The following is a 14609-nucleotide window of genomic DNA, read 5'->3' on the forward strand; positions in this document are numbered from 1 at the left end:
TTCATACAAATTTTAGGAGTAATTTTTGTATTTCTGTGAAAAATGTCATTGGAATTTTGATAAAGATTGCATTGAATCTGCAGATTGCTTTGTGTAGTGTGGACATTTTAACAATATTCTTCTAATTCATGGACACAGAATATCTTTGATTTATTTGTATCTTCAATTTTTTTTAATTAATGTTTTGTAGTTTTCAGTGGATGGGTCTTCTGCTTCCTTGGCTAAGTTTATTCCTAGATATTTTATTCTTTTTGATTTAATTATAAGTGGGATTATTTGCTTAATTTCTTTTTTTCACAGTTTGTTATTAGTATATAGAAATGCAATTTCTATATTAGTATATAGAAATGCAATTAGTATATAGAAATGCAGATTTCTCTATATTGATTTAATATCCTGCAACTTTACTGCATTCATTCATTAATTCTGACAGTTTTTTGGAGGTGTCTTAAGGTTTTTCTGTATATAATATGCCATCTGCAAAATAGTGAGAGTTGTATTTCTTTCTTTCTAAATTGGATGACTTTAATTCTTTGTCTTGCCTAATTGCTCTGGCTAGGACTTCCAATGCTAAAATAAAAGTTGAGTAAAAGTGGCAAAAATGGGTATTCTGTCTTGTTCCTGAGCTTAGAGGAAAAGCTTTCAGTTTTTATCATTGAGTGTGATATAAGCTGTGGGTTGTCATATATGACCTTTATTTGTTCAGGGATGTTTTCTCTGTACCCACTTTGTTGGATTTTTATCATAAATGGATGTTGAATTTTATCAAATGCTTTTTCTGCATCTGTTGAGATGATCATGATATTTAACCTTCATTTTATTTTTTAAAAGATTTTATTTATTTATTTGACAGACAGAGATCACAAGTAGGCAGAGAGGCAGGCAGAGAGAGAAAGAAGTAGACTGCCTGCTGAGCAGAGAGCCCAATGCTGGGCTCGATCCCAGGATCCTGGGATCATGACCCGAGCTGAAGGCAGAGGTTTTAACCCACTGAGCCACCCAGGCACCCCTTTAACCTTCATTTTGTAAATGTGGTCTATCACATTGTTGATTTGTGGCTATTGAACTATCTTTGCATTCCTAGAATAAATCCTGTTTTATCATGGTGTGTGATTCTTTTAATGTATTGTTGTATTCAGTTTGCTAATATTTTGTTAAGGATTTTTTGCATCTATTTTCATCAGAAATATTGGCCTATAAATGTGTGTGTGTGTGTGTGTGTGTGTGTGTGTGTGTGTCCTCTTGTTTGGTTTTGGTATCAGGATAATGCTGGCTGTGTAAAATGAATTTGAAAGTGTTTCCTAGTCTTCTGTTTTTTGGCAGAGTTTAAGAAGGATTGATATTCTTATCTGAATGTTTGGTAGAATTCACCAGTGAAACTGTGTGGTCCTGGGCTTTTGTTTGTTGGCAGGCTTTTGATTACTGATTCAATCTCCTTACTAGTAATTGGTTTATTCAATTTTCCCTTTTCTTCATGATTCAGTCTTGGAAGATTTTATGTTTTTAGGAATTTATCCATTTCTTTTAGGTTATCCAGTTTGTTGGCATATAATTGTTTATGGTAGTCTCATAATCTTTTGTATATTTTTGTGTCTTATGTAAGGTCTCCTTTTTCTGATTTTATTTATTTGAGTCCTCCCTCTTTGTTTTCTTGGGGAGTCTAGTTAAAGTTTTGTCAATTTTGTTTATCTTTTCAAAGAATCAGCACTTGGTTTCATCCATCTTTTCTTTTGACTTTTTGGTTCCTATTTTATTTATTTCTGCTCTGATCTTTATTTCCTTCTATCTACTAACTTCAGTGTTTGTTCTTTTTCTAGTTCTTTGAGATGTAAAGTTGTTTGAGATTTTTCTTGTTTCTTGAGGTAGACGTTTATCCTATGAACTTCCATCTTAGAACTGCTTTTGCTGCATTTCATAAGTTTTGATGTATTTATTTACTTTTTCATTTATCCCAGTGTATTTTTTTTATTTCTCCACTGACCTACTGGTTGTAAAGTAGCAAGTTACTTAATCTCTAGGTATTTTTGAATTTTCCAGTTATTTTTTTCTTATAATTGATTTATAGTTTCATACAATTTTGGTCAGAAAGATGCTTGATGAATTTAGTCTTACTCATTTTTTAAGACTTATTTTATGGTCTAATACATGATCTATCCTTGAGAATGTTTCATGTGCACTTGAGAATAATTTGTATGGTTGCCCTTGGATGAAATATTCTATATGTATCTATTAAGTCCGTCTTGTCTAATATGTCATTTTAGGCCAATGTTCTCCTATTGATTTACTGTCTAAATGATGTATCCATTGCTGTTAGTTGGATATTATAGTTCCCTATTATTATTGTATGGCCATCAATTTCTCTTTTTAGGTCTGTTAATATTTGCTTTATATACTTAATATTTAGATGCTCCTCTATTGGGTGCATAAATATTTATAAATGTTATATGTTCTGTTTGGATTAACCACTTTATCATTATGTAACAATCTTCTTATCTCAGTCTTTTAAAGTCCATTTTGTCTGAGTATAGCTACATCAGCTTTTTAGTTTGGGTTTGGTCTGGTTTCCATTTGCAATGAATATCTTTTCTAGTCCCTCACTTTCAGTCTCTGTGTGTCCTTACATCTGAAGTGACTCTCTTATAGGCAGCATTTCAATAGGTCTTGTTTTGTTTTTAATCCATTCAGCCATTCTTTGTCTTTTGATTAGATAATTTATTTACATTTAAAGTAATTATAGATAGGTATATATTTATTGCTGTTTTGTTCATTGTTTTCTGGATGTTTTTGTAGTTTTTCCGTTCCTTTCTCCATCTCTTGCTTTTTCTTTTGTGGCTTGATGACTTTCTTTAGTGATATGCTTGTTATCTTTTATGTATTTTTATAAGCTTTTGCTTTGTTATTATCATGAAGCTTATATGTAACAACTTATATTTGTAACAGTCTATTTCAGGTTGATAATAACTTAAGCTTAAATGCCTTAAAGCCTGGATGACTTACTTAGTTAAGGGAATGCTTCAGCTCAGGTCACAATCCCAGGGTCCCGGGATTGAGCCCTCCATTGGGCTCCCTGTTCAGGGGAGAGCCTGCTTTTTCCTCTCCCTCTGCCTGCCACTCTGCCTACTTGTGCTCTCTCTCTTTTTATCAAATGAATAAATAAAATCTTCTAAAAAAAAAAATGCATTGTAAAGCTCTACATTTTAACACTCCTGCCATGTTTTATATTTTTAACGTCATATTCCTCGTCTTGCTATATCTCTGTATTTCTTAAATAATTGTAGTAGTTATGGCTGTTTTTACTACTTTTGTCTTTTAATCTTTATACTAGCTATATAAGTGATTAATCTACTACCTTTAATATATATTTATCTTTACCAATGAGATTTATATTTTTATATGTTTTCTTGTTGCTAATTAGCATCCTTTCTTTTCAGCTTAAAGAAGTCCCTTTAATATTTGCTAGACCAGTTTAGTGACGATGAACTCCTTCCGTTTTTGCTTATCTGAAAAACTAATTTTTCCTTCAATTTTGAAGTGTAATTTTGCTGGGTCATGTGTTCTTGGTTGGAGGGTTTTTTTCTCTTAGCACTTTTAAATATATTGTTCCACTGCCCTCAGGCCTGCAGTGTTTTTGCTGAAAAATCTGATCATTTTATGGAGGTTTCCTTATACATAATCGTTTTTTTTCTGTCACTGCTTTTAAGAGTCTCTTTTTAAATTTTGTAATTTTTTTTTTTTTTTTAAGTAGGCTCCATGCCCAGTGAGGAACCCAGCCATGGCTTGAACTCACAACCCTGAGATCAAGACCTGAGCTGAGGTTAAGAGCCGGACACTTAACTAACTGACTGAACCACCCAGTTGCCCCAAGATTCTGTCTTTATCTTTAACTTTTGACATTGTAATTACAATATGTCTTGGTGTAGGTCTCTTTTGGTCTCTCTGAACTTCCTGGGTCTAGAAGTCTGTTTTTCTCTCTAGATTAGGGATGTTTCTAGCCATTATTTCTTCAAATATGTTATCTGCCCCTTTCTTTCTCTCTTTTCCTTCTGGGACCCCTATAATATGAATGTTGGTACACTTGATACTATCCTATAAGCCTAGTAAGCTATCTTCACTTTTTTATTTTTTTCTTTTTGCTACTCTGATTAGGTGAGTTCCATCACCTCTTCACTGACCCTTTCTTCTTCTTCATCCAGTCAACCAGTCTACTATTGAACACCTCTGAGGATTTTTCCATGCAGTTAATGGTATTCTTCCACTCTGGGACTTCTGTTCGGTACCTTTTTTTTTTTTCTTTTTTTAACATTTTCTTTGTTGAAATTTTCCTTGTGCTCATTCTTTTCCCAAGTTTGGTGAACACGTTTGTGACCATTGCTTTGAACTCTTAATTAGATACATTTTTCCCTGTTTTTTTTTTTTTTTTTTTTTTAAATCTCCCCGAGATTTTATCTTATTCCTTATTTGGAACATAATTCTCTGTTTCATTTTCCTTGATTCTATGTGTTAGTTGAAACAACCTCCTCTCCCTGTCTTGAAGAGTTGTCTTTGTGTAGGAGATGAAATTTACTGTTTAACCTTGCCCTAGCTCTTGGTGATGGTCCAAGTAGACTGTTTTATTTTTAACAGCTCTTAGTAGTTGAGTATGTGCCAAGACCCATCAGTGTCCCAAAGGGAAGGATCTCAACACCTAGATTCAGACTGAATAGAAGCCAAACCCACAGGCAGCAGCTTCTTAGTATGCAAATATATATATGATACCACAAGTGTAAATCTTCTTGGCCACTGAAACAGGTGATCTAGAGGTGTTCTCTGCTGGCAGTTGCAAAAATCAGGGCTCCAGGTGAGTGTATAAATTCTTTTCTGGGGGATACTGGTGAGAGTCGTGAGCCAAGTGGAGAGTGCAAATATGGCATCCCCTTCCTAGCCTCTATTCCCCGAGAGCACCTCCGCAAAGTCTAGATGTGTGCCAATTCTCAACCTGTTCCTAAGGCCAAAGCTCCAGGACAAGATAGCCTTTCTCAGAAAGATTGTGTGAGTGTTTCAGTCATCAGCTGTTTGTGCAGTGCCCTGGAAGTGGGAGTGGTGATCTGCCAAGAACTGCCTTGCCAATTGTTATAGTCCCAAGCAACCCATGAATGGAAGCAGCTTTGGCCTCCAGAGCCAGGCATTCAAGAGTTGGCAGCCACAGAAACCAAGTCACAAAACATAAGAACCAGGGCTGCAGGTGTATGTGGGAGCTTCCCTTCAGGAATGTGGCAGAGGGAGAGTACAAAGCTGGCATCATCTGAAAAAAAAAAAAAAGAGAGAGAGAGAGAAACATGGTGCCTGCCAGCTTTAGCAAGGTAGAGGGCCAGGGTGGAAGATGACACCTGCCTATTAGAGTATACAAATGTCACACACACACCACCACCACCACCAATCCCCCAATAGAGAAAAATGTGGTGCCCGAGGGCCTTAGTGAGGCAGAGCGGGAGCTAGAGGTTGGGACCCATCAGCCCCTATCCCAGGGAGCATCCCTGCCCACCCCTACCCCTCAGACCAGACCAGCACATTAAAATTATCAAAGAAGTCTCTTTTTCATGAAGCCTGAGCACTTTCCAAAGGGCTGCTTCTGTGTAGGGTCCTGGAGTGTGTGAGTCTGCACAGGACCCCTTTAAGATTCATTTTTCAGTTTGCCATAGCTTTGCAGGTCCCATGGGTGCAAGCCCCACTGCTCTTCAAAGCCAGATGTTCAGGGGGGTGGTCTCTCAGGTGCCAGGGGTATCCAGGGTAGGGTACAGACTCCTCACTCCTCAGGAAAAAACTTGGGTTTTGAGTTCCCTCCGGTTTACAGGTTGTCAGTGCACTGGGATGGGAGGTAGGGATTACCAGGAGAGTTTTTCATCGTTTCCTATCTGCTTCTAGGTCCTTTTCCTCTCTTTTACCCAATGTGCTGGGTTCACTGCCAATTGTAGTTTTTTCCAGAGGAAACTATTCCATATAAATCTGTAGTTTCACTGTGTCCATGGGAGGGAGGTGAGTTTAGGATCTTTCTACATTGCCTTCCTGAACCAGAATTTCCCTGTAATGTTATTGAGATTTATTTTAAAATGAGATCGAGAATCGATTTTAACTAAAATTTCAAAATGGTCATTCGTCACTGTCCTTTGCCCTCCTTTTCCCTTCAGTCACCTTGGTCATCTGGCACCTTCTTTCTCATGGTCTTATTTCTTTGCAGCATTTGTCTTTTGAAAATAATGTCTTTAAATTCACTTATACCAATAGACATTTGAATGATTAAAGTTTGCCTCACCGGGCCAGGTATCTGAACTTTACCTGGAGGTAAGGCCTTAATGATTCTGGAGCTTTTGGCATTTTTGTCTTGAGCACGGTAGCTTCTTGAGTGAACTTGTCCTTCACCGGATCTCTACCATTCCCAGCTCAGCCTGCTTGCTACTGTCAGCATTGTCATTATTTTGCTCCTTTGTTTAAGGTCCTTCATTAGCATTCTGTTGGCAACAGGATAAAATCCAAATTTGTTAGGCATAAATGGAACTTCAAAACCTTTTCTTTCAGTTTAGTTTAATTTTATTTTGTTTTTTAGTTTTTGCTTTTAGACCCTCTACCTTAGGTACATGAACACCCCCCCACCCCCCATCCCTGCCGGCTTCCCTATTCCTTCTTTTCTTTTAACCTGGTGTTCTCACCCCTCCCCCACATCTTTTCTATACCTGGCAGGTTTCCGATATCCTCAAAAATCCTCCACTTCCCCAAAGCCCTTCACAATCCATCTGTGGATTATCTCTGTGGTCAGTGCATTTCTATACCTCTCACTTTGATAACATTTTTCATATGCTCTGCAATGTATTTATTCTCTTGTTTTCTTCACCTCTCACAAATGAAAGGGTTTCTTTAACAAGTGGTTTAGGATTTTCTTGAACTTAATACCTCCAGCATCCTTTCTGCTCACAGCATTGTGCCTGGCAAACTGCAGGCATTCTGTTAATTTTCTTTGAATAATGGAATAAATAAATGGGTAGACCTTAAGGTCAGCATTTCAGGCATTATAGGCTAGATGCAAGGGTTTTCCAGGTGCCAGGTGGGACATCCCTGAAGGTGGTGCTTGTAACAGCCTATTCTTCTCTTTGCATCTTTATTACAAGGTCAGTCAGAAATTGAAAGAGTTACTGCTACTTAAGTTTCAAAATCTCTAAGAACTAGTGGTAGTGGACTAAAACAATTGTATTTCACTAGACTCTTCTATCCTGTAAATAAGAAAGAACCCAAGTCTACAACAGTATTTCAAATTCAATTTATATAAATGCTTGCATTGGATCTGAAGATGTGTGTTTGCCTTCACCCTAACACTACTTTTCATTATTAAACTTGAGGAACACAGTAAAGCTGACTGTATTCACATGACTGCCTGCAAAGCAGATTTGCAGAAAATGGCACTGGAGTGAACATGGAATTGAACAAAAACATGATTAACCAAAGAGGAACTGAAAGATGAAAGATGTTTTCAATGTTTCCAAGCCTTGTAAATGGTTTGGTGAAAAGACAGAAGCTTCGTAGAATACTGGAGAGTGGCTGGGGAGACTCTTTGAAGTTTTCATGGTGAGAGCGACTTGGAATAATTAACAGTAGCCCCAGCTGTGAGGCATTCTGTGGAAGCTTAAGGAACAACTTACTAAGCTTGTGCTGGAACTTTTTGAGGCAAGTTTTAAAAGGTTGGGCATTCATAGAATACATGCTGTTGTATTTCTAGATGATGTCGGGTTTTTCTTGGACATGAAACATATACATTGTGCTGGTTCACTGTGTATAGAAATACAACTGATATTTGTAGATTGGTTTGGCATGGTGGAAATTGGAAGAGGTTCATGAAAGGATACAAACTTTCATCTATAAGATGACTAAGATATGAGGATATAATCTAAAAAATGATAACTATAATTGATAACATTATGTTTAATCATTGATATTTGTTGAGAGTAAAACTTAAGTATTCTCACTAATATAACAAATAAGATGGAAGAAGGGCCTTCCATATTTAGGTAGAATGCCTTGAACTAAGTGACAAGCACTACTGACTGTCTTGCTTGGCAGCTACTTTTGCTGATTAATATAATGAAAAAATAATAACCAGTACATATCAGTACAGTCACACTCTCACAGGAGTTAACTCATCGCATCCCCACAAAACTTCCTGAGATTGGTGTTATAGCTACTAGTAGTGTCCCCATTTTACTGATTGAAAGCCGAGGCACAGGGCTATCCAGTAATGTGCCGGTGTCACAGAGTAAGAGTTCTTGGATCTGTGCCCTCAACCATCTCTCGATCCTACATATTATTAAGAATTATATGGATGATTCAAGGTAGCTAATGTATATAATAAGTCAGTTAAAGTCAGATTTTGATCATATTAATGGAAGGCGGTATATGTTTGGCTAAGGAGTTTAGTTTTTAGAGTATAGGCAATGAGGAGTCAGTAATCATATCTGAGCAAGGGAATGACTTGTGTAAAGCAATGGTTAAAAAATTATTAAAAGATTTCACTGGAATATGTAAATAAATTGATAGTGAAGGCACTTGAGACAGGGAGACTAGTGGGTCATCATCACAGTGGTCCATATATCAGTTAATGAGGGATTATAGCAAATAAAATAGAAAACTACCAGGAGGTAGTAACAGTCTAGTTACTTTATTCATCATACTTCTCCTGTTTCCCTTTGTCTTCACTTTCCTATAGCATGTTTATCTTAATTCAAAAATGGTGTTTAGTGCTTATTTTTAAGTAAATTTTTATAGGAGAGTGACAGATCACAAGTTCTAGTGTAATGAAGGATCAGAGTGAAGCCATCCATGTAGCCAGCATCCAGATGAAGAAACAGATCATTATAAGCACCCAAGAATCTCCAGTATTCCCCCGTTCCATCATTACTTTCCTCTAAGATTGCCTCTTTTTGAATAGTGTATACATATATATATAAAATCATGTCATAGGTATTCTTTAAAGTATGGCTTCTTTTACTTAACATTTTGATGATAGAACTCACTGATACTGTTGCATCTAACTGTAGTTTGCTCATTCTCATAGCTGTGTAACATTTCACTATATGACTACACCACAATTTAGTTGTCACTTTTACTACCAGTGGAACTGCTAATTCTGGGTTATTACAGTACAGTCTGCACATTCTTGCATGTGTCTTTCAGTGAATATGTGCATGCATTTCTGATATACACATAGGACAGGAGCACATTTTGAACATTGCAGAATCCTAGGATATGTACATGCTCAGCTTTAGTAATAACTGCCATACAGATTTGTTAAATTGGTTGTAGCAATTTACATGCTTACCAACAGTGCCATGGATGGTTCCAGTTATTCCACATAACTTGCAAAGACTTGCTATCATGTGTCTTTTTAAATTTAAGCGTCTAGTGAAGTGGTATATGCACAATTCCTTGATGTCTAATGAAGTTAAACAAGTTTATATGTTTATTGTCCATTTCAGTATCCTTTTCTGTTCACTTCATGATGAATGCAAAAATCCTACTTTTCTCTGTACCTTGAACACCTAGTATACTGCCTGACACAGAGTAGGTACTCAGTTGTTTGATGAATGGATTAATACATGTAAGACTATTAGGATAAAGCAAATCTAGCATCATGTTAAAACCCTGTACTTGACATAGATGAGTGTGCAATAAATACATACTAAATGGATGTAAATAGCATTTCTAAGTTTCCTTGAAATATATATCTTTCACAAAGCAATTATGCTCTTCCTGTCTTACCCAGTTATCTCCTGAGGAAAGTGATTTTGTGTTTCTTTTGACGTTGTCACCCTTGATCATATTTGCATGCTCGGTTTTTAATGTTATTCTTTTTTAAGGCCAGTCTTACCTGTATATATCCCTTCACAGTTCTTTGTTACAGTGTCACAGAGATTAATATGATCCCTAAATAAAAACTTGTGACCTAGATACACTGTGTTACAAAGACTTTCACCTTACTGAATGTGTGGGTGTTATTTTTTTCACAATTCTTTCCAACAGATAAGCATGATCAAAGAAAAAGTCTGTTCTTCTTCTTACCTGAACTTTCACTTAGTAATTTCTTTTTATAACCTGGAACTTTATAATGCATTATCTACTCTTAGAGAGAAGTAATTTTTCTTTGGATCCAAATTAGAGCTCTACTAATGCCAGATCCTATTGCTTCAAAATTAGGTCACTGAGGCATACTAGGGCAGCCCTAAGATAAAAGTACATTTCCAGGCATTCAAGTGATAAAATAGAATCTTAGAGCCAAAAGAATTGGTTGGCTGAAATTGTTATGCAAGGAAACAATTGAGAAATGATTTTCATATAAAAGTAAAAAAAAATGCTGAATACTCTAACAATATTTCACATAATTAAATATTTTATAATGTGGAATCATGAACTACCAAATAAATTATCTGACTGTAAATACATAATTGTCCAATACAGTGAGAATTCATAAAATATATTTTAACACATACAGAAGTCATATACCAAATGTCTCTTTATATTCATCATCATAATGAGGACAATAATGATTATAAAGTCTAATAATAGCTCTAATATTTATGGAGTCTTTACTGTGTGCTGAACATGCTGCTGAGAGTTATATATAATAAATATATTATTGCAATTAAAGGATGTCAATGAATAACAACAGTTTAAACTCGATAAGGTTCAGTTTCATCATAATCCACTTAAATTATGTCTCGTGAGAAAATATAGGTCAGTTTATTTGGAGGAATAGTAACCGTGAACTATCGTATAGTGAAGGCCTATGTAGTTAAGGGTTCTAACAACTCTTTAAACCCGCAAATTCAGATTAATTATAATATTAACAAAGTTTACTGCTTAACAAAAGAATGAAGGAAGTACGGCGATCACTATGTCTTTTCTTATAGCATTTAGAATTTGTAATACCTTTCATTGTTAAAAGATCCCAAAATGCAAAGGGGTACATGCACTCCAATACCTAGAGCAACAATATCCACAATAGCCAAAATATGGAATGATCCCAGATGTCTATCGAGAGAGTGAATGCATAAAGGTGTGATGTGTGTGTACGTATGTATATACACACAATGGAATATTATTCAGCCATTCAAAAAAGAATGAAATCTTGCCATTTGCAACAACATGGATGAAACTAGAGTGTGTTATGCTAAGGGAAATAAGCAGAGGAAGACAAATACTATATGATTTCACTCATGTGGAATTTAATAAACAAAGCAGATGAACATAGGGGAAGGAAAGGAAAAATAAGAGGAAAACAAAGAGGGAGACAAACCATAAGAGACTGTTAACCCCAGGAAACAAACTGAGGGTTGCTGGAGGGGAGGGGGGTGAGGGGATGGGGTGCCTGGGTGATGGGCATTATAGGGAGGGCATGTAATGTAATGAGCACTGGGTGTTGTATGCAACTGATGAAACTCTACCTCTGAAACTAATAATATGCTGTATGTTAATTAAATTGAATTTAAATAAGAAAATTTTTGAAAGATCTTGAAATGCTTAGTGAAGCAGGTTAGCTCTGAATTTCCTGTCGTTTGTGTTGGGCTGGCAGAAAGAAAGGGCTACTTAAGATGGCGAAAGTCCCCGCCACAAAACCTGAGCTCCGACAGGAGAACAAAGACCTAAGCAGGAATCTGAAAACCCTCCCACCCCGGGCTCCCGTGGACCAATGGGACCCTGACAAACGGGAATCTGAGACCCCCCACCCCGGGCTCCAGGGCACCAATGGGACCCCGACCAGCAGGCGAAATATCCAAATAAGGGAAACTTGCCAAAAGACCCCTGAACTCCCCTAGAGGCCCCTTAAAAGCCCCCTTCTCCCTGCCTTGGGCGTGACTTCCGCCACTCGGCTTTCCAGAGTCAAGGAACCTCACTCGAGGGTGCCCACCTCCTCCAGGCGCAACTTTCCTGGCTCCCCTTCTCCTGAGCCCTGAAACTTCCCCGGAGAGTGTTTTTAATAAATCTTGCCTTGCACCCACTTTGCCTGGTGTTGTGTTTATCTCGCCGGAAAAACTTTAGTTTGTGTGTTTTAAGCTTGACACACATTAACCTCACGTCCACTTTCTCCTTTATTTTTAGGGTATAACTGGTATAAATCCTAGGATTCATAGTGTCCTAGAAATGTCTAGCCTGCTAAAATAGAGGTCGTTAAGTAAAAGTTTTATAATAGAGACTTGACTGTTGGTTCACGGAAAATTTTTAAATCCCATTCCATGAAAACTTGAAGAGAATTTTCTGCTTTGAGAGTATAATTATCAAAATTTTACTATTCATATTTTTCCATATGTAACTTTTTCACTAATGAAATCTCCATCCCAATTTATATAGTCTTGATCATTTTTTTTCTAAGAGATTTATACTATACATGTCAGTAATATTTGTGTCATTTTAGGGATTTAGCTTTGGATTTTTGTCAATTACTCAACCAGGAGCAGTTGATGAAACTTGATCTCTTAGGAAGATTAAAACTTAATGCTCTCGCTTATCATCTTTACCATATTCAGATTAATTCTTGACATGGGGCTGGTTATGTAATATAAAAAACTAAAAAGGATATATGAAATATTTTGTTTTACCAATAAAATTCCAAACCTCAGATCTGTAGGGAACGTGCTCTGTATTCCTTTTACTACCTGGAAAAGAATTTAATAGTAATATGCTTATTGTTTATTTTCTGGAGAAAAACCCATATAGGAAAGAAAAAGAAATGTTAATTTTTAGATTTTTTTTTTTTTAAAGAATATTATGGGGGAGGGAATTTTCTAGAACATTTACATGTATAAGATAGTGAATTCTTCCTCTTCACTTTTTCATGTTCTAGGAGTTTTTAGGAGTGTGCAGGTTAAGTTATAGGAGGTAAGGAAGTACATAAATCCTGTGAATTTCTGTAAGTATGTATGTATATTTGTGCAAATATGTGTATGTGTGTGCATTTGCTCTCTTTGCCAAGTCTGAAAGTAATGAGTCAGCACTTTGATATAAGGATCCTTTCTAATCCTTATTTTGGAAAGAGCTCCTGGCATGCAAATGAGTGGCTGGAGTTAATGAGCCATAAGGAGTGGTTTATTTGGAGTGGAAATGAGCTAAAAAAATCAAAATAAACATTTACTTTGTTAGGCTTCAAAAGCGTCATTTAGACACAGAAAAAAAATGTTAAAATGATTTATCACCTTCTTTATCAACAAGGACAATATTACTACCAAGTTCTCCATGGGAAGTATTAGGAAACAATAGGAGTATTAATTGTTTTACATTACTGGTATCTTTTGGAAGGGAAGTGTTAAAATACAATCTTACAACATTCTTAAAAATGCAATGAAAGCATCATGTTTCATACCTGTTGCTCATTTTCAGCAACCACTGGACATCTTAAAAATAAGAAGTGTTTTATATTATTTGTGCAGTTGTTAACAGGAAAGCTATTGTGTAAAAATGTCATTTAAAATTCCTTTTTCTGGCAGCCTGGCTGGCTCACTTGATTTAGTGTCTGCATTCCTAGGGTCCTGGGATTGAGCGCACATCGGGCTTCCTGTCTGGTTCTGCCTCTCCCTCTGCCCCTGCTTCTCTCTGTCTCTCTCTGTCAAAGAACGAAATAAAATCTTAAAAAAAAAAAAAAATTCCTTTTTCTTTTGAGGGACTATTCTTGGAAATTCTGAAAGCCAAGTATAAAGGTGAACTTACACAGTGCTCAAAATGTAGCTCTGGCTTACCTTGTTCTTTGTATATTTACTGGTATATATGGATATTGCTGAAGGCTTAAAGGTCCCAGTATTGTTTAAATGATCTAAGACTTCTAATGCTTTTTTCAAAAGAAACTAAAGTCTGAAAACAGTTAACTCATTTTCATGCCAAAATGTTAAGATCTATTTCTGGTTATTTCTATCTCTTCTTTCTATGTCAAGCATTATTCAAATACAATCTCTAAAGCATTGTTAGTTTTATAGATAAATTATGCCTGTACATTCACTGTATGATAATGTCAAGGAATACAAACAATTCATCAATTTTAAAAAAAGATTCCAGTATTTTATTCCCTGAGCAAATATAACTGGAGAGGTTATATCCTTGTCACTAGTCCCAGCTGCCAGAGTTATCATACTAGGGTACTTTACAAATAGTTACTTATTGAAGGAATTATCAGTATTCCTATTGAGGGGTGAGGGCATTGGGAATAATAGAGTGTAGAAAGATTCCTGGATTCCAGATTAGGATTTAATTCTCAGAAGCCAACCCACTAGTGAGATTGTTGTCAGTGGACTATTTCAGATTCTATGGTTTTAGGAGAAAATCTGCTGTAGAATATAAGGAAAGGTGCTTATCTCTTTTGTTGTGACCTATTTCTGTTTCTCTCTCTTTTTTTCAAAGCCTTTTGGATAGCTGTTTTCTCTGGTCTTGCCTATATTGTTGAAGAACCTTTCCTCAGAGGTGCTAATATAATGCCATTAGCATGAGAAGTGCTAATCACTTAGACAGGAAGATAGAATCTTTTTTTTTTAATTTTTTATTTTTTATAAACATATATTTTTATCCCCAGGGGTACAGGTCTGTGAATCACCAGGTTTACACACTTC

At 36.2% G+C, this 14609-nt stretch overlaps 1 protein-coding gene across 1 annotated transcript in view; it reads left to right on the forward strand.

The window, feature by feature from the left end:
- The window catches only part of PDZRN4 (PDZ domain containing ring finger 4), a 272837-nt gene that overhangs the window by 13395 nt on the left and 244833 nt on the right, over positions 1–14609 (forward strand). The window lies entirely within an intron of this gene.

Source organism: Mustela nivalis (assembly GCF_964662115.1).
Source record: "Mustela nivalis genome assembly, chromosome: 7".
Taxonomy (NCBI): Eukaryota; Metazoa; Chordata; class Mammalia; order Carnivora; family Mustelidae; genus Mustela; species Mustela nivalis.